The following is a 20,018-nucleotide window of genomic DNA, read 5'->3' on the forward strand; positions in this document are numbered from 1 at the left end:
GTGATTTCAAATTGCCTCTTATTTTAACATTTTGTTCTCTGTTGCTGCTGAACTTAGAATTACATCCAGATTAACTAATATTTTAGGCTTTAGCGTTGATTATGACACATGGTTTTCTTCTTTGTGTGCTACATAAAAACTAATGAGTTTCACACTTACTCTTCTCACTGAAGGCATTGAATTGTTTACAAGAACGTTTGAATGATCATTAGAAACTAAATTATGAACAGTGCACTGAAATATGAACCTCTTACCAATCACATGAGCCATACATTCCCTGCCCATTTTAATATTCTGAAGTCAAGACAGTGCATAATTTTATCAAGTCAAACATTCTTTCCTACACAGTGATGTGGAATGAATTAGGAAAGCATGAAGCTGAAAAGAAGCTGGCCCAGTGCACAGAAACAAATGCCTATCATATTAGAAGACTGACACATATCCAGTTGAGAAGTTAAATGTTTTCATTCATCCTTCACATTTTCTTCCTGTAGTCACAAAAGAATGCACTCAGCATACTAACAGCTGGCAATGCCAGAATGCAAATAATGCAGCTATGACAATCATTTAACCAATATATATTTGAGGGCTTGGAAACTTGAAGAGGACATCCATGCAGGGAATAGTTTTGCAATTAGATACAGCAGAGAAATAATAGATAAATGTCCCTATTGAACATTTGGTTCAGGCATAAGATTGGAAGGAAGGTAGATTCACCTCCCTTTTTGAAGTGATAGATTTAGTGAGGATTTCATCTTCATCCCATTTCTTCAGATGAGCTGTTCAGAGCATCCATTGTTTGGGATGATGCTTCTGTCGCTGGTTTGATAGGTTGGCTTTAATTGAGAGGACGCTCCTCCTCCTCCATGGGACTCCTCCCTAGCGTCCCCTTGTTTTTGCTCAGCCTTCGTGGATATAGGCAGCTTAATTTCCTTTCCCTTGGCTGGAATAGCAAAGGCTTCAAAAGGAGTCAACAAAAAGGTTTGCTTTTAAACTCTAAACAACTCCTTTAAGGCTTTTAGTTTCAATGAGTCAAGCAGCTCCCTACGATATATAACTCGAGCCAAGGGAGCTCACCGTAGCTTCAGATAATGATCTCTCACCCCCAGGACGATAGGAGGTGATAACACCTCAGCTGCATGGCTAACAACTCACATTACGATCTTTTCAAGCCGAGCCGCTACGATCGCCACCGCCGCTACGATCGCCGCCGCCCGTGCCCAACGGGAGAGGCTCCATTTTAAAAGGGTCCAAGGCCTTTTTCTCTACTCTGGGAACACCGTCTGGGGTGGGGGCATCAGCGCCCATCTGCCCCACCGCGCCTTTTTATTCAAGGGGAAACTCTGCAGTATCGACTCCCCACAAGGCGTGGAAGTGCTTCTGAGCCGATTTAACTCATTACGCGCCTAAAGAGATGACGGCTGGTGCCATTGCAGACTCACTAACCATGCGGTAGTGATCTGCATTTTATTTCTGGAACTGTGAGAGGCTTTTCTTTCCCCAAGCAGGGGTCTCCTTCCTGGAACCCGAGAGAAATCACCCTAATACATATGTATGTGTGGATAGATAGATAGATAGATAGATAGATAGATAGATAGATAGATAGATAGATAGATAGATAGATATTCAGATATAATTATTCTATTTTGGACCCTTATTCATTAAGGAGGAAACTGTTGGCTTATGCCCTCACAGAATTAAACAGCAGCACCACAGCGAGTACCAAGGCCCGTGTCCTCCTGTGCAGGAAGGTGTCGCAGGCCTACATCTTATTTCAACAATTCCTCCTTTCTAGGCCTATGAGGTGTTCCTAATTTGGCTAATTCGGAAATAATATTAATAACAAAATAATAATAACGATAATAATAATAGGAACAAGAATAAGAATTCAGTATTCTTACATAAGATTATACAAAACTGGGGAGCATTGTTTTAGGGTTCCCTGGCCATTGCTGGTTCAGGCCCCTGGGCATGCCAACCGCCCAACATTTCAGCCTCATTAACAGTAAAATTTAATAAGCGGTCACAATGGCAAGCGACAGTAGCTCAAGAGCCATGTCAAATTCTCAAAACAAATTGAAGCATTCTAAGTGTATCTCCATAGCAGCAGAAAAAGATGCTAACAAGCGCCATAAGGTACTAGAAAAACACATGAAGAAGTTCATGTGGGAGGATGAAGAAAATTCTCAAACCTCATCTCCTCCAGGCCTACTTCGGCTCCAATCGCCCTCTGCAACCACCCCTGAATATGTCTGTGTAATCCAGATGCAGCGCAGCTGCACAAGATCAGGTAGCCCATCTAGATCAGTACAAGTGACTCAAAGTGACTCTGTGGCCACATTGCTCCAACAGCGGCCAGATTCTGTCAAGATGATGACTTACCGGAAAAGATCCCCACAAAGATGTGACTGTGGATGGAATTATCAATACGCCAATGTATCTCTGCGGAGGTGCAGCATACTGCTCTGAACAACAGAGCGCTCCTTCTGACTGGAATTCCCTATAACTCTGGTCACTAAGCAGGACAGAGCATCCTTACCCTCAGGTATCACTCCACAGGAGATTCTGTAGTTTCAGATATACTCCCGCTAGGTATATAGAAGAAGCAAGGGCTATTGATCGGGTGGAGCCAGAGGACTCTGAGTTCTCCTGCTCAAATTCTAGTTAGATTCGCATCAGCTCACATTAAAAGGTGATGGTTGATGCTACATCTTGACAACTAAAACAACACCGGCATCATTTTGTTTATAAGAATTCCATGGCATTATCTGGTGAGAAGCCACTTCCCCTCACAAGGATCTCTGTGAGGGTCCAGGGGACATTTATGCCGATTACGGACCTCTTTCTGAGGTTGACTATTGGGCTTCCTTTTTCAGTTGGCAGCCCTCACAGAATTCTAGCAGCACAGTAACAGCGAGCACCAAGGCCTGTGTCCGTCTGGGCAGGAAGCTGTTGAGCGCCAGTGACTGCAGGATCACCCAATTGCAATACAGGTCCTGAAAGGTGTTCTCCATTTGGCCTCACAATTTGATTCCATATTCAGTCACCTAATTATGAGTTTGGTAACAGCACAACAATTTATGTTAGTAGCTGTGCACAGTTTTAACAAAAATATTATAAATAATAACAATATTAATGATATCAATATTATTATGATAAGATAAGATAAGATAGATAAGATAAGATAAGATAAGATAAATTTATTGTCATTGTACTCAGAACCTGAGAACAACGAAATAAGGTGCTCTTTCACAACATACAACTGAACAACACCAAAATAATAATAACATAATAACAAATTGAATTTACCAAAAAACGGGGGTGGGGGGAGAGCAAATATCAAGAGGATTCCCTGCCTCTGTTTATATCAGTCCTCTGAACCAGGCAACCAGTCCATTAATATCTCATACACATAGAGATACATAGAGATAGATATCTCACCTTGTGGGCTTTAGGTCAGAATCTTCAAGGGCAACCAAAAACACCCTCAGAGGACAATAAACCAACTCAAAGTAGGTAAAAATGTCCTAGAGAGACCTCTAAGGCAACAAAGGATGCCAAGAGACACCAAAACGTGTTAGATGAGCGTATCTTAAATTTTTTTAAAAATGCATGAGGGAGGTTGAACAGAAGTCTCAGTCCTCTTCCCCAGCCAGGCTAGTCCCAGTTCCAGAGTGCTCACTTCAGCAGCACATATACTAAAATTGGAATGATACAGAGAAGATTATCATGGCCCCTGCACAAGGATGACACGCAATTTGTGAAGTGTTCCATATTTCACCTTGCCTCCATCCCTGGATCTCTCAACGCCATCCAGGAGAGCCTCAGAGAGACCAGTTCAACCCAGGCCTTCAGCAGCGCTACTTGCCTGACAGACAGTTGTGGGACCACACCAGAATTCCTCCTCCCAGAGGATATCCCTGACAAATTGAAGGCCTGGAGGGACATGGCAACTTGAAGAGGCATCGCAGCTGGGGCACAGTAGAAGTTGATGGCTAGGCAGCCTCCACAATCTGACCTCAATTCTCACTCAATTTAGTTACTATGCAGAATAGACCTTCATTACCAGCAGGTACTTCCTTCAGGGGAGTATTATATAATCCAGTTACACATTCACATGATGCACAGGATGAGGGAGAACTAGAGACCAGATGGAACAGGTTGAGGAAGGGTCTACTCACAACAGTGACCAAAATCTGTCAGAGGCAGATCCCCTAAAAAGGGGGGGGCATGTCAAACATTGAAGGCATTAAGCCAGACCACCGACCTTCAGGTCTGTTTTGCCCTCAGACTTTTTTCAAGTCTCTGTTGTTTCAAAAAAAAAAAAACACTACTTCCTGCCTTGATATTCCATTTCCCCTCAGCCCAACAATCGTTACTATAGGGGGGGGGGGGTCAGATGATTTAATCTTCTCCCAACCAATAATGTAAGAGGAAATCATAACTGTCCCACAGAGGTTCTTGGACCTCATCCAGAAACAAGGGGTCTCTTCAGTGGCGTATACCCCTCTTACAGGATATGATAGCAAATTTTTAATTTGGTTTGGTTTGCTAAATTTCTCATAACCATGATAGTAGATAAAACAATAATGGCAATTATCATCCTCCTCTGCAATTCCAACAGAAGCAGAAGAAGCTCTCAAGTCAAAGGATATACAGGGTTGAGTTGTCCCCATGTAGGGCATGTCGATCTGATGTGAGAGCGGAGTCGGCCTCATCCCCCTTTTTTTACTAGATCGTCTCTCAGATTGCTCCGCCATCTGAGGGAGATTATCTCAAATTCCAATATCAGGGCACACAAGATCGCCACAAAACTCTATTAAATTATCTGCTCAAGCCAGGGCATCTCAGGTTACTCCTCACCTACTGCTATGGCTCAGACATTGGCAAGCAGATATCACACAACTAATGGAAGCTTGCTTCCTCTCCAATATAGGGAGATAGTTTGGTTGGTGGTGCCCCGACCTATCTCTGATAGAGACTAGAAGCAGAAAATAAATTCCTCTCTTTTCATAGACCCCAAAATAGTCCTTCCCAGCTTTTTGGAGGGTTCCTTCGTTCCCTCTACCAGGGACTTTTTCTCTCCAGACTCCAGGGACCGTCTGGACGCATGAATCACCAACAGTCAGATAGTTTCCAATCTGGAGATAGATACTGAAGGGGAGGGCAGAGCAAAATAATCTCTTGAGGAACATGAAATAGAGGTCTCCGAGGCACAACATAGGCCTCACGACTGTGCCCCTATTGGTGGAAGGCTCAAGCCTTTCACGGACAGATGGGATGCTTCTACCTCTGTTTCCTGGGTTAGAGGTATCAGAAGATTAGGCCTGGCTATAGAATTTCCATCCTCTCCCCGGAACCTTTACATTACTTGCCTTCTCTCTGGGGATCCTGTTAAAGGGAGCATGATGGAGAAGAGCTATTGTTCATTTATTGGAGATCCAGGCAACCAACCTGTGGCACCAGATCAGCAGGGGCAATTTTAGTTTTAAAATGACTTAATTGATCCATAGTTCATAGGAGGCTTAAGATGAGTATACTGAACTCCATACTTCTGAGCTTCAGAAGGGGCGATTTTCTACCCTCCATTGACTTAAATGGAGGCCCATCCCCACATTCCAATTAGATCCTCACATGGCAAAACTCTTAGTTTTTGTTCTAATACTCAACGTTTTGAATATTTTGCACTGTCCTTTGGGTTGTCATCTGCCCAAGGTTCTTACGAAGGTTCTGATGGCTCTGGCTGTTCATCTCAGGGGAACACCTGTTAGACGGCAGTGTTATTTATATTACATTTCATTATTATCTTGTTCATATAAACAGGCAAAGGGGAGGCCTCAGCATCGGTCATCACTAGGAGAGACTTGCAGTCCATCTCTCATCACCCATGCATATGCCATTTTCTTGCACGGGGCTACAATCTTACAGCCTCCTGTAGTGCTTTGATATCACACGTGGGACCTCAACAAGATCCTTACCGCACTCAAGAAAACTCCCTTTGAGCCCATGTAGACCACAAGTCTTCATTCCTAATGTACAAGGTGATTCTCTTGGTTGCCATTACATCTGTAGTCCACTTACATCTTGGATCTAGTAGTCTAGTCAGTTAGACAGGAGCTCTGTATTTTTCACACAGACAAAGTGGTCCTTAGTCCAGATCCATCTTTCACCCATAGATAATTTTGGGTTTCCACAGACCATAGGAACTGATACTCCCATACATTTGTCTGAAACTGACATAAAATCTGGCACGACAATGCCACAATCTAGATGTAAGGCGAGCTTTCTGCATATATTTCAACTGCACGGTGTGTGTTAGGAAACAAAGGTTCTCTTCATTTCTTTTCAACCACCCACCATTGGGTGCAAGACCCCTTCCTCAATGACCAGTAAGTGGCTGAGAGCACAATTCCCAAGTCCTATGAGACACAATCTCTTCCTGTACCCAGGGGCATCACTGCTCATTTGACCTGGAGTGCTGCGATGTTGACAACATGGGCCACAAGCGCCAATAGCGAAAATTTACAAGGCGACAACATGGGCCTCACCATCGCCTTTTATTTAGAAACTATTAGAATGATGTCTTCGCCTCTACGGAGGCTGCCTTTGACAGGAAAGTGTTACAAAGGGTCCATAGGGACCAAGAAACGGGGAATCCAAACCAGACGGAAGCCCTCCCGTAGGACACGCCAAGCTTTGGTATGTCCCAAACAATGGATGCTCTGAACAGCTCATCTGGAGAAGGGGCGTTGGTACTTACCTGACATGCCCTTTCTCTGTGAGCTGTGAAGAGCATCCATCCCCACCCTTATTCATCTGGTGGGATGCTATTCCGGCCAAGTATTAGAAACTGTGAAGGAGAAGAAATATTTCATCACTTCGACCTCGCCAAAATTGGGGACGCTAGGGAGGAGTTCCGTGGAGGAGGAGGAGCGTCCTCTCAATTAAAGCCCAGCCTATCAAACGAGCAACAGAAGCATCATCCCAGACAATGGATGCTCTTCACAGCTCACAGAGAAAGGGTGTGTCAGGTAAGTACCAATGCCCCTTCTCTATTCGGTCTTTTCATCTACTCTGCTATTAATTTTAATGTTTTAATTTTTAATATCAAGTGTTCTAAAAAAATTTAACATTCTAATTGTCTGTACTATTATTTATGATGTTGTGAGCTGCTCAAGTCGCTTCATAGTGAGATGGGTGGCATATAAAATAAATTTTAAAAATGTGTAAATGTTGATTCAGCACATCTAAAACTTGTAAATCATTTGGGAAAGAGATTCGTCACCTTTCGAAAGAATTTTAAAAAGTTACTTTAAAATAGTGTTATTTTCTGTGAAATCAGAGGTGTATTTGATTATGCCAACTTTACAATTAAGATCACCATCACCACTCCAAGTTTAGATTAAATGTATTTGTGTATGTCACATTATGTTTTTTGACATGTATTTTGCAATGTGATGTTTTAATATGACATAGTATGGGACACCTTAATTACTGTACATACTTTTATGAAAGGACTGGCTGAGGTTGTCTACTGAAAATGTTCTCCCAGGAAAATACAGACTTCTTTCTCTGTAAAGTATGAATTGGCAATTGACAAAAATAAATTAAAAAATCTGTGCCAAATCTTGATTCTTAGAATGGCTTGCTATGGATTAGCAGGATTGACTGGCAGATCAAAATGACAGGCTCTTAAGAAATTGTTGGGTCAACATTCTTTCCATTCTTAGCTGTTTTTGTTAACACTAGTATCCTCTACACATTTGTTTTGGGACTGAATTGTATAAAAGGCTTGAAATAATCATCTTGCACAAGCTTTTCTGTCATGTAAGATTTGATACAACAGGCATTTTTTCTTGTGTTTATGTCATTTACAGAGCCAAATTTTAATACTATGAAGATAATTTTGGTTTTCCATATTATTTCTATCAACTTGTTTTAAAGACCTAATTACAGGGGTGGGATTTTACCAGTTCGCACCTATTCGTTAGAACTGGTTGTTAACATTCTAAGCAGTTCCAAGAACCGGTTGTTAAAAGAAATTACTGGTCTAATCCTGTAAGGAAGGCAGGAAGGAAACATTCTGGTGTTGCTTACAGAAACTGCCTCTCTGTTAGCCCTTATTACATTCTTGGCAGGACTAGACTTCCTGTCTCAGGAACGTCTTTTTTTCCCTTCCTTTTCTGGTACTTTGCTTGTGTGCAGTGACCATTCAAAATTACAATGGCACTGAAAAAAAGTGACTTATGACCATTTTTCACACTTGCTACTGTTGCAGCATCCCCACAGTCATGAGAGGCCAGGCGAGGAGATGCGTGCCTCGATGTGAGTGATATTGAGTTGGCCACACCCAGCCAATAATATGACCACCAAGCCATGTCCACCCAGTCACATGACCACTAAGCCACACCTACCACCTAAGCAACAGAAAACAGAACCAGTTGTTAAACATTTGAATCCCACCCCTGCCTAATTATATTATCAATTCCAGACTTACAAAATAATTAAAAGGAAGAATAAACAGTTTTAGAAGACCGATGACTTTTTTCATTCTGTTTCTGATTTTCAGAAGACAGTAAAGATAATTTTGGCATTCACTGAAAGACTTTAAAATATTTCATTTTCCATAGGGCAGAGTTAATAATCTGACCTTTTAGAAAGCTCCAGTGCCATTTCACCATGGTAAAGGGGACCTCATCCTTTGGAGAAATGTGTGTGTGTGTGTGTGTGTGTGTGTGTGTGTGTGTGTGTGTGTGTGTGTATTATATCATACACACACACACACACACACACCAACCAAACTAATATTTTTTCTCTGATTCTCCTCTCTTTTGATAAAACACTAAAGGAGATACTACTCATTATTCCAGTCTTGAATCTACTTAATTTTGGAACAGCTACCATTCATACTGATGAAACTGAAGGGTTTGTTCCGAAGAAAATCCATCAGCATATGATAATAATATGATGATGATGTGCCATAGGCTCATGATGCTGAACCTATGGCACGTGTTCCAGAAGTGGCATGCAGAGCTACTTCTGCCTGCACACGAGAGTTTGCTCAGAAGACCTCCATTGCGCATGTGCGTGCACCCCCTGCCAGCCAGCTGATTGTCGGGTAACTGCCACACATGCGTGGGGGGTGATGCATGCACATGCACAGAGGCATGTGGTATGTGTGGGCCTTGCATGCACATGTGCAGAGGCGTGCAGTGCACATGCAGGAGGTCGCATGCACATGCGTAGGGGGCGGGAGGAGTCACATGCACATTGCATCATGAGTGCAGGCACACAAGTGTGTGCACGCACACTTTTGGCATGCAACATGGAAAAGGTTTGCCCTCACGGATAGGGCATTGCTTTGTCCTTTTTTAAATCCTGTGACATATTTGCCATAATGACTTTGCTTTGCTTAGAAGTGCAAGTGCTGCCTTTCTCTAAATTGGTACTCTATAGTGTCAACTTCTACATGACTGGCCATAGCTGAGGATTCTTTCAACCAAAGGGCACACAGGTTGAGTAGAATTGGGTGGATTATGGAGAGTTTGTATGGAAGACACTGTAGTGTTTTATACATCCTCATCATAGCAAAGAAGAATATTCTTAACATTAACCATGTACCACTTTAATTTCTGGGATATTTTTCCCTGTCCTAATAATTTTTGCTTATTGTTTGGAAATATATTGGTGTACCATGGTTACATGGTATGATTAACTTAGACAGCAATACTATTAATAACTTAGACAGGAAAGAACTTTCTGCCTTAAATTCATTTTGCTCAGAGCATCTGTTTGAAGGATAAGATGGAAAGGTTCAGGAGGCTGTTTTCTAAACTTTTCTTTTGATACCATCTTGACAAAATAACTGGGTTTTGTTAAAAACAAAATAAGCAGAACAACAAAAACATAGACCCAGTTCTGCAGTCTAAGGCAGGGGTCGCCAACCTTTTGGACCTCAGGGACCAGCAAACTCATAATTTTAAATCCCAGGGAACACCAGTTGGTGACTGCTGGTCTAAGGGACCCTGCTAACGTTACTTGCTTTAATGTTCAATGAAAGCAAAAACATTTAGAAGTGCTGCACTGAACCATTATGAATGAAAGGAATCCTCTTGTTTCCAAATGACACATCATGAATAGGCTTCTGCAGCAAGGGGTGCAACTTTGATTTGTGAGAGAGACAATGCAAAGACAGCATGATGTTTTTTTGTTAAACCCAATTCATTCTAGGCAAAAGATGCTGGTTTGGGATTGCAATACGTATTGAAAATAACCATTGAGGAGGTCAATATTATCAGAAAGAGTCCATCAAAGAGCCACTGTTTATCAGGGCTGTCTGGGCTGCTTGTTTTTCTTGTAATTCCACCAGTAAATGATCAGAAACCCAGAAATTATTGTGCCTGTCACCCTGTTTTAGAGCCAAGAGTGTTAAGCAATTGCTGGGGACCCATTACAATGTAGTTTGTTTCAAACGATTATTCAGTTTACTACCCTTCTTTCATGATTGCTAGGATCATCCTGGGTCATTGGTTATCTCTCCAAGGTTTTACAGGCCATCAACGAAAAGAACCTTTTCAGCACCTTCTAATCTTAAACACATTTTGCAATTCCTGTGTGCACTGCAAGTCAACATTGCCTGTATATTTTAAGTAGACAATTGAATGTTGAGCAATTTTGTGGGTTCCCTGTGTTAAGTGGGATTTTTGCCTTCAAGGACATCCTTGACTCTTAGCTGTTAAAAGGTATTTATTTCTTAGGAGAAGAAAAAAAGGAGAGCCATTTTGTCGGTAATGTTGGTATTTATACCTGTTGTCATATTTACCCATACAGTCACTGACTTTGTAAACAGTGCCTGAAGAGTGTCATGGAATGATTTCAGCCAGCTCCTTTTGAGAGAAAGCTCTGTCTAATGTGTGCTCATATTTTATCCTTTCATCAAACAAGATCAAATGATGGTTGTTAGATTTTATAGAGTATAGACTAGGTGATGATGAATCTTCAGGCTAAATATTCATTTTGTACAGCAAATTAAACACTAAAGTATCCTTTAGAAGTGATATTGTTTTGTCATTTGGGTCTTTAAAGAATCTCTCTAACATCAATTATTGGCTAGTTTTTAATAGAAATAGGTTTTTTTTAATATAAATTTTCCCTGAATTTATTCTTTGTAAAAAACAGACATAATATGCAAACTGAGTCTTACCCAGAAAAATAAATTGTTTCAATCTTTGTTTTCTTACATTTTCAGTTATTTTTGATAAGGTTCAATATCTTGATATTGTACAGGTGACTAAAAGGTTTATTTAACAAGAAGCTCATGTAAACTTTTGAGTTGTAGGACATTGTTGATGCATTTGACTCTGGTCATGTAGCCAATATGGATGCTAAATACTCCCTTTCCTCAAGCTAAACTATCCCCATTCTCCAAAAGACTCAAGACTTATGTGTGATGATGGCAACAGTGCAAATAGTTACAGCAACAGTACAAATAGTTACGGTAAGTAGTGCCTAAGAGTCACTAAATCACAAATCAGCAAGTCCTTGAATAAAAGCAAAGGAATAATTATTTTCTGTGATTAAACTTGCATAACTAAAATGATATTCTGAGGAAATGGAGAAGTGAATAATCAAAATGAAAGATAAGCAAAATCATCTGACTTAGGAATAAGAATACTTAGTAAGTCTAGAAGAATATTTCAAATGTACAATAAGGGATGGAATTGACACATATGATGAGGCATTCAGAATTAAAAGTAATGAGAACTGTATGAACATATACTTTTCCTTGAGTAAAATTAGTATCTCCTGCTGGAGTAAAGAAATATATGTCTTTGAGAAATCATCATATTTTTCCTATCGTAATGCCATTTGGATCTTTTGGATTCCAACTCTGATAATGCCCCATTAATACAGTCATAACTGAATTCATTTAGGGAGGTTGGAAATTATAATCCAGCTCATCTAGATGGTGACAGATTGTGGGATGATTACTTTTTACAAATGAAAGTGTAGCTTCAGTACTTCAGGAAATGATTAAAATTAGATTTTAATCTGAACTATCCTGATGTTATTGTATGTTCCTGCAATGAATTTCAGTCTGTTCTTTGTGTTACTCCTTACAAGAAAAGAGATTATTATTGCTTTATGAAGAGAAATCAATTCTTTCCCATTGAATAAAATCTGAAATAAACTTTTCTGAGAAGATAAAGCAGTGATAAGTATGTAACTATACATCTTCTCAGCCCGCCTCCAGTTCATTTATACTCATTTTTTTTTAAAAAAAATCAGGATTATGGCTATCAATCTTTATCAGTAATGCCAGTTTCTAAGATTCAAAGTCTGTTTTACATTTGCATGCTTATATTAATACCTGCAATAAATTTTCGTGTTGCAGGAGAACACACAAAATGCCTCTGAAGAAACTGTAGTGATGTTTATTGGAAAGTATATGTAATATCACTTGTGAGGCATTCCTATCTCTTTGATCTTTATAGTCCAGACAGATTTGCCTGAAGGAGTTTAGAAGATGCACATTTCAGACACTCCTAGAAAGTTGTCTTTGAACATTACAAAAACCATAGCGAATTATGCATATCATCAGAGAAAAATGGTATTTTATAGGATTTCCAAAAACCAATTTAAAAATAGATTTGTGTCAGACAAGAACTTAAAAACAGGTCATGGAGGAGGGGAGTAGAAAGAAAGGACAGAAGTAGATATGCAGCTGATTCAGTGCAGTGGATCAGACATAATTATTTTTATTTATTTATATTTATTTATTTTTCAATTGCTTACAAGATAATAGGTACAAGTAAAAACATAGTTATGAATACATGGATACATATAAGAAAAATAAATAAAAAAAGAAAAAAAGAAACAATAGGACAGGGATGGTAGGCACGTTGGTGCGCTTATGCACGCCCCCTACAGACATCTTAGGAAAGGGGTGAGGTCAATAGTGGACAGTCTAAGGTTAAAGTTTTTGGGGTTTGGGAAAAAAAAAACTACAGAGCCAGGTAGAGTATTCTAGACATTGACCACACTGTTGCTGAAGTCGTATTTCCTGCAATCAAGTTTGGAACAATTAACCTTGAGTTTGTATCTATTGTTTGCTCTTGTGTTGTTATGGTTGAAGCTGAAGTATTCATTGACATGTAGGACATTGCAATGTATGATTTTATATACTATACTTAGATTGGACTGAAGGCGGCGTAGTTCTAGGTTTTCTAGGTCTAGAATTTCGAGTCTGGTGGCATAAGGTATTCTGCAACGAGTAGAGGAATGGAGAACTCTTCTTGTGAAATATTTCTGAACTTTCTCAACTTTGTTAATATCAGATACGTAATGTGGGTTTCAGACTGATGAGCTGTATTCGAGTATTGGTCTAGCAAATGTTTTGTATGCTCTAGTTATTAATGTAATATTACCAGAGAAAAAGCTATATTAGATTAGGTTAACGCCTTTTTGGCTATGTAGTTACAGTGGGCTCTAGCACTTAGATCATTAGAGATGAGTACTCCAAGTTCCTTGACAGAGTTTGGATCATCAACAAGATCTTGACTATTCAGCCTGTATTTTTTTTTTCTGATTTTTTTTGCCAATATGTAGGACAGAGCATTTATTTGTTGAGATTTGAAGTTGCCAGTTGTATGACCATTCTGATACATAGTCAAGGTTGTGAACAAAATATACCACTTGACCAATGCTCTTAATTTATTCAGCTTTATCCTTATTCAAAAGGACTCTGAAAATTAAAATGTCATCAATTCATGATATTCATTGAGGCTTCCTTTTTGAAGATGCACACACTTAAGATATGGTTGGAAAACTTCTCCTTGACTAGGTTATTCTTGTGCAGATGCTCAACACATAGGGCCTGGTAATATGAGATTGTAAAATTATATCATGTTCAGATGAGATACACTGTTTGGTAGGCATGAGGCCTTTTTATACTTTTTTAAAAAAAATACTCCTATATTTTTACATCACTGTTTATAGCAAATCATTTACTAATTACATTTCTTTTTTTACTCTGTGGCTTTGACCCTATGTCAGATTGATTCTGCGGGACTGTTCTCTATGACCTTATTTTTTCAACTGGTCCAGAACATCTCAATGTTCATATCAGTCTATGGACTGATGACAGTCAAGCAGTGTCTTTATGCGATCTGCCCTTTGAAAGGAGAAAGTGAAATAAGAGAAACCATTATTAATAATTTATATGAGATGCAAAATAATTTTGTGCTTCACCATGTGGTAGGATTTAGCTGACCTTGTCTGCACTCAGAAGCTAAGCAAAATTGGGCCTGGTTTTTACTTTCATGGGAGTCTGTCAAGAAATACAAAAATTTGAAGAGAATATAATGGCAAATCACATCTGCTCTATTGCCAAAAAAAGTACATTGATGAGTCTATGAAGTCACCAAGAGAAAATTCAATTTGAAGGAGATTTTACCTTCAATAGCATCATTTGTGCTGCTAATGTTGCCTTTCTCTGGATGTCAATAGTACAGCATCCAGAGCAATGGTACTCTCATTTCATTTTAACCTTGTAAATCACACCATCCATTTGTACTGTTCCAGGAAACAGAGGGACTTCAGCAAGAGCTTTCATTACAGTCAATTCCCCACTGTGATTTCCATTCCCTGCTTTGCACTTGCATTGAAGATTGGCACAAGAAAATAAAGAAAGGAGAACAGAAACCTAGTAGGTGTGGTGGTCTCTCATGAGGGAAGACACTGAGACAACGTCTTGAAACAAGATCGGGATGAGAGCCCAGAGCAGACTCTGAAACCCTCTTTTATTAGAAGCAATCCTTGTTAACGTAGCAATTTTTGTTAGCGTCCTATCACAAACGCATTACATCACACAAAATGCACTGATTTTTCGTGTAAGCATACAAAGCTGCAAAGTTTAAGTTTGCTACAATTCTGGGTAAGAAATGGCAACAGTTTGTCCTTGTTCCTTGCTTCGTGTTGCGGTCAACCACCAAAAGGCTCCGTTGTCCTAGCACGTACACAAAGAACAAATAATAATTCCCACAAGTAGGGCTATAGGCAAGATAAGCTATGTATCACCATCTCAGACCAGAATGTGGATTTTTTAGGTGTGAAGAGCTGAGTGATTTTAGAACAAAGCCTGCTTGTAACAGGCTTAAAAACAGGCTTAAAAATGTTGTGAAACAGACATATAAGTGACCCTCCCGTAACCAGGTATAATTCTCTAGATGTATTTAGATTACAACTCTAATAATTCCCATAGAAACAAATTGTCATGGAGAAAATCTATGTGGTTGCTAAGAGTCAACACCGATTTGATGGCACATTATCAATAATCCTCAAGTTACATACAGTCCCAATACATCTGGAGAACATCAGGATAGGAAAAGCTGTTTTATGTCACAGGCGCAAATGAAACATTGACAGATAACACAGTTGTAGGCAACCATAATTAAAATATGAATGTCCCCAGGGATTCCTTTCTGCAAATAACATGAATGGATATCATTTCCATGGCTAGTTTTTTATGCCCAGCATGGTGTACCGGTTTCTTTCAATTGAAGCATGGAAGAAAGGGAATCCTTGACATATTTTTAAAACAAACCAAAAATGGTCGTTATATAGCAGAGGTGGAGAACTATGGGCCCTTTATGACTTCAACTCCCAGAATTCCTGAGCCAGCATGCCATATAGGCATATCAGTCCTGAGGGAGAAGCACGTAGGTGGGTTGACAGTAATTTTTTATATAACCTGTTCCTCAAGTGTATCTGCTCTATGCATTATGCTAACTGGAAGTGAGAAATTAATGTATATTGGAGGGAATGAGCAAGAACAGGCTCATATCACCTTAAAAGAGGGTTAATTATTTTACCCAGCTTTGCTCTGCTGGCAACTGCACAACTCAGAAGTTGGTGAGAAGCTGCTGTTTTGATTCTGTGAGGATTACTGTCTGCCTTTGTGATCTCAGTATGGAGCCTCATTGGCAGATAACACACATATATATAGCCTAAGGAAGTTGTTTTTGGTCTGTCACAGGTTGGCTGAGCACCAGCCTGCTGAACACTGAGATAACCCATGGTTTTAAGTAGTCACATATAATTGACTCACAAAACTTTCATGTCTCCACATAATTCTGAATGAAAAGGATTCACATATCTGCGTTATAAAGTAAATAGGAAATAAATCTGAGTTGCAGAGGTATCACAGAGTAAGAAGGCACTCATTTTAAATATATATGTATATTCATTTATCCATTTGAAATTCCCCTGCCACTCCCACCTTGAAGAGGCCCTGGATGACATTGGCAAGCTAAATGCTCCAAGCCTCATTCTGCATTAGGCAAAAATTAACCAATTGTGTCACAAGTATAGCAATGCAAGCAACCTTATTCTGGTGTCTTTGTGCTGTTCTAAGGTGTTCAGTTATTTTTTTATTATTATTTACTTGGATTTGTTTCTGCCCCACTCGCTTCCTGCAGATTACGGTGAATGATTTGGGGATATGATTTGGGGATATGATATGATTTATATTTGGCAAATAACATTTAAAGTTAGGACAGAGTGCTATCGAGCATGTGAAAAGTATTTCTTACAAAATACAATAACTGTTTAGTGCAGTGAAAAAAGTGACCTAAGGATTTAACACTTTTATTGTAATTTACCTTTTTCTTTGCATATAACAAGTATCTGTGACTGCTTGAGTATCTGAACTTTATCCCAAGTCAAAATACAATTTACTGAAGATCAGTCAATTTATTTTGACACTTTGGGGTACACCATTCATCAATAAAGGACAAAATAATTTGATACTCTTTCACAAGGCTGCAAGTCAAGTACCTGAGGATAGAAATTGGGAGGGACATACTGCCAATCTGAAATCCAAGATTTCTGATTAGTTGAAAAAAATCTAGCAGCCTGTTTAATCAATATAATTCTGCCTGGAATGACAGCAGATTTAGCAAACAGCAGTCCCTGTAAATTGCACAGCAATAACAGTGTACACATTCTCTATGGCTGTGAAGCATATGGAAATGCTTCCTTGTCTCTGTGTTACTTTCACTCTCTCTTCTTCAGCAGCAATTAAACATAACTCTCTCAAAATGGGGTCATGAGGATTAGTTACAAACCCTTAGTTGGCCGCAGTACAGAATTTAATCTGTCCCCTAACAGGAGACATGACACAAGGTGGCCCTTTGGGTTAATTTCAAGGAGAAATTCCTTATCCATCTGACTAATTATGTAATTGCAAACATACTAGAAAATTGGCTGAGTTTCCCCAGTAAGATTGGGTAGTTGTACAGTATGATATAGGCAACACAAGTGACTGTTTATCATGCCCTAATCCCAAACTTGTCCAGGCAAATGGATACTTTATTTATTTATGCAAGTCTGATAATGATATTCTAAAGCCTGGCCATTTGAAAATGAGATGTGGCAGGGTTTTTATGCAAATAGGATACTTGGTTGTTTGCTTGCAGAAGTTCCATGACCTAACTAGGTAACATTCAGTTGATCGTTTGAGGAAACAAAAATACCAGAAAATATCCTTTCCAGCAGTCAGATATCACCCAGAAAAACAGAGATTAACACAAGACAATCAAGCATAAGATTGTATCCTCTGATCAAGGAATTTCTAAGGAGAAAACTGCATCCACCAAAACTGGCAGGACAAGCTTTTGTATAAAAACTGGGATCAAACCCCACACTCACTTGCACTGATGTTACCTAATCAGATTGCACCAGAGATTCCACAGTTCAACTCTGAACTACATATATTCTATTCTACCTTATGCTAAATCAGGGTGGTTTTTTGTTTTTTTAATCATAGGCAGTATTTTGGCTTTTAAACAATTGAGCCCAAAGATTAGAGAAAAAGAGCATGCTGAAGATGCTCTGCAGAAAATAAAATAATTCTATTCAGATGACCATGCTAAAATTGTACAAGGTACTAATGCAACAAGTTATGAAGCATATTTTTTTAAAAAAAATTAGGTTATACTACATTGAATACAAGCCAGCAAAGGATACTGTATCTTGTTTGCTTTCATTATTTTTGCAGTAAATTATCCAGGACAGGCTAGCTACGGAGCATAACAGAGGATGTTCCTTAAAATGCTTGACTTCATTTCTGCTGTTTAATGAATAAGGATACCGTTACTGTAAAAATTTTACTGGAGAGTATTAGTCATATTTATTTAACATTGCAAAATCATGGATACTTTTAAAAGCTTTTTCATTTTTTTTAAAATTTTAAGTATATTTGTATGACTTTTGCCTTTGGATGGTGGTGGCTGCTGCTGCTGTATCTTTCTCCTTCTCTTCCTCCCTCAAGTTGCAATTAGGAAGAAGAGAAGGTGGAACTGTTAGCCTAGGTAAAATAGTGGAAAAATAGTGAAAAATGCCATACCACATGGCATTACATTTTCTCTTCATTCCTAACATCTGTTGACACCAACTTACTTTCCTCCATGCTATTGTGCTCATCTGCAGACTGGAAACACATTTGACATAGTGTTAGTTACTGTATATATTTTCGAGACCAGAGCTTAGACTTGAACTGCAATTAGGCTTTATTCAGTCTCTGCTAAGTCAACAGTTAAATACCCCAAACACGAGCCACATAGCAGTTACTTTCTATGCATCAAGCTTGCATAATACAGAGTTTACTGTTCCCACCAAGGGTTCCCATGCTCCATGAATGAAAAGTTATTCCACCTCCTTTCATAAAACAAATAAAAATGCTTTTATTATGTCCTCCACAGACAAAGCCATACGTGTGTGTGTGTGTGGATAGATAGATAGATAGATAGATAGATAGATAGATAGATAGATAGATAGATAGATAGATAGATAGATAGATATAGACAGACAGACAGACAGACAGATAGGTAGATAGGACCCAGATTATTGTAGACAATATGGTGACTCTGTAAACCACTTAGAGAGGGCTGTAAAGCACTGTGAAGCAGTATGTAAGTCTTAGTGCTATTGCTATTCCTGTGTTGTTTGATGCGACCTTCTATTCTGTTCATTATTTATTTAAAACCTTGTTTTATTGTGTTGTGAGCTGACCAGAGTTTGTCTGGAATTGGACAGTGTTGGAATTGATAAATAAATTAATAAAGAAAGAAATAATCTCAGCAAGTCCAGAACATGTCAGTACACATCAGCAAAATTGCATTTGAGGGCTTCTCCAAAGCAAGAAACAAGACACTAGGATCTGAGTGAAATGCAAGCTAGGAAGTGGCAGCCAGTGTGTGTAATGAAAAAAAAAATGCATCCAAATACAGGATGAATTTACTGGCATATTAATTTCACTTATGGCTTAAGAAAGGAAGAAAACAGAGCTGGTTTTTAAGCACTGACAAAGACCTACAATTTGCATGTGTTTCATATCACATCAGTGCTGCCTCGCTACCAGCAACATACAATGGACAGGAATATCTATAAGAGGAAGAAAGAATAATTTGTAGTAGCATTCAGTTATTCAAATACTTACTACAGTATGCATTTAGCCTTGCAAGTTTTGTAAGAGTACAACTCCCAGTCTATACAGGTGAAACTCGAAAAATTAGAATATCGTGCAAAAGTTCATTTATTTCAGTAATGCAACTTAAAAGATGAACCTAATATATGAGATAGACTCATTACATGCAAAGCAAGATAGTTCAAGCCGTGATGTGTCATAATTGAGATGATTTTAAATGGTCACTCAGTTTGGTTCAGTAGGAATTACAATCATGGGAAAGACTGCTGACCTGACAGTTGTGCAGAAAACTATCATTGACACCCTCCATAAGGAGGGAAAGCCTCAAAAGGTAATTGCAAATGAAGTTGGATGTGCCCAAAGTGCTGTATCAAAGCACATTAATAGAAAGTTATGTGGAAGGGAAAAGTGTGGAAGAAAAAGGTGCACAAGCAGCAGGGATAACCGCAGCCTGGAGAGGATTGTCAGGAAAAGGCCATTCAAAAGTGTTGGGGACTTTCACAAGGAGTGGACTGAGGCTGAAGTCAGTGCA

General features: G+C 39.1%; 1 protein-coding gene and 1 non-coding gene across 4 annotated transcripts in view; both read left to right on the forward strand.

Moving 5' to 3' along the window:
* FLRT2 (fibronectin leucine rich transmembrane protein 2) overlaps positions 1-20,018 on the forward strand; it is a 93,922-nt gene that overhangs the window by 41,467 nt on the left and 32,437 nt on the right. The gene's annotated exons all lie outside the window — the stretch shown is intronic.
* Positions 3,675-3,780, forward strand: LOC113410163 (U6 spliceosomal RNA). Its single transcript, XR_003370630.2, has one exon. It is a non-coding gene; the product is annotated as a U6 spliceosomal RNA (small nuclear RNA).

Source organism: Notechis scutatus, chromosome 1 (genome assembly GCF_049901735.1).
Source record: "Notechis scutatus isolate UNSWTSFEM ecotype Mainland chromosome 1, rNotScu1.2, whole genome shotgun sequence".
Taxonomy (NCBI): Eukaryota; Metazoa; Chordata; class Lepidosauria; order Squamata; family Elapidae; genus Notechis; species Notechis scutatus.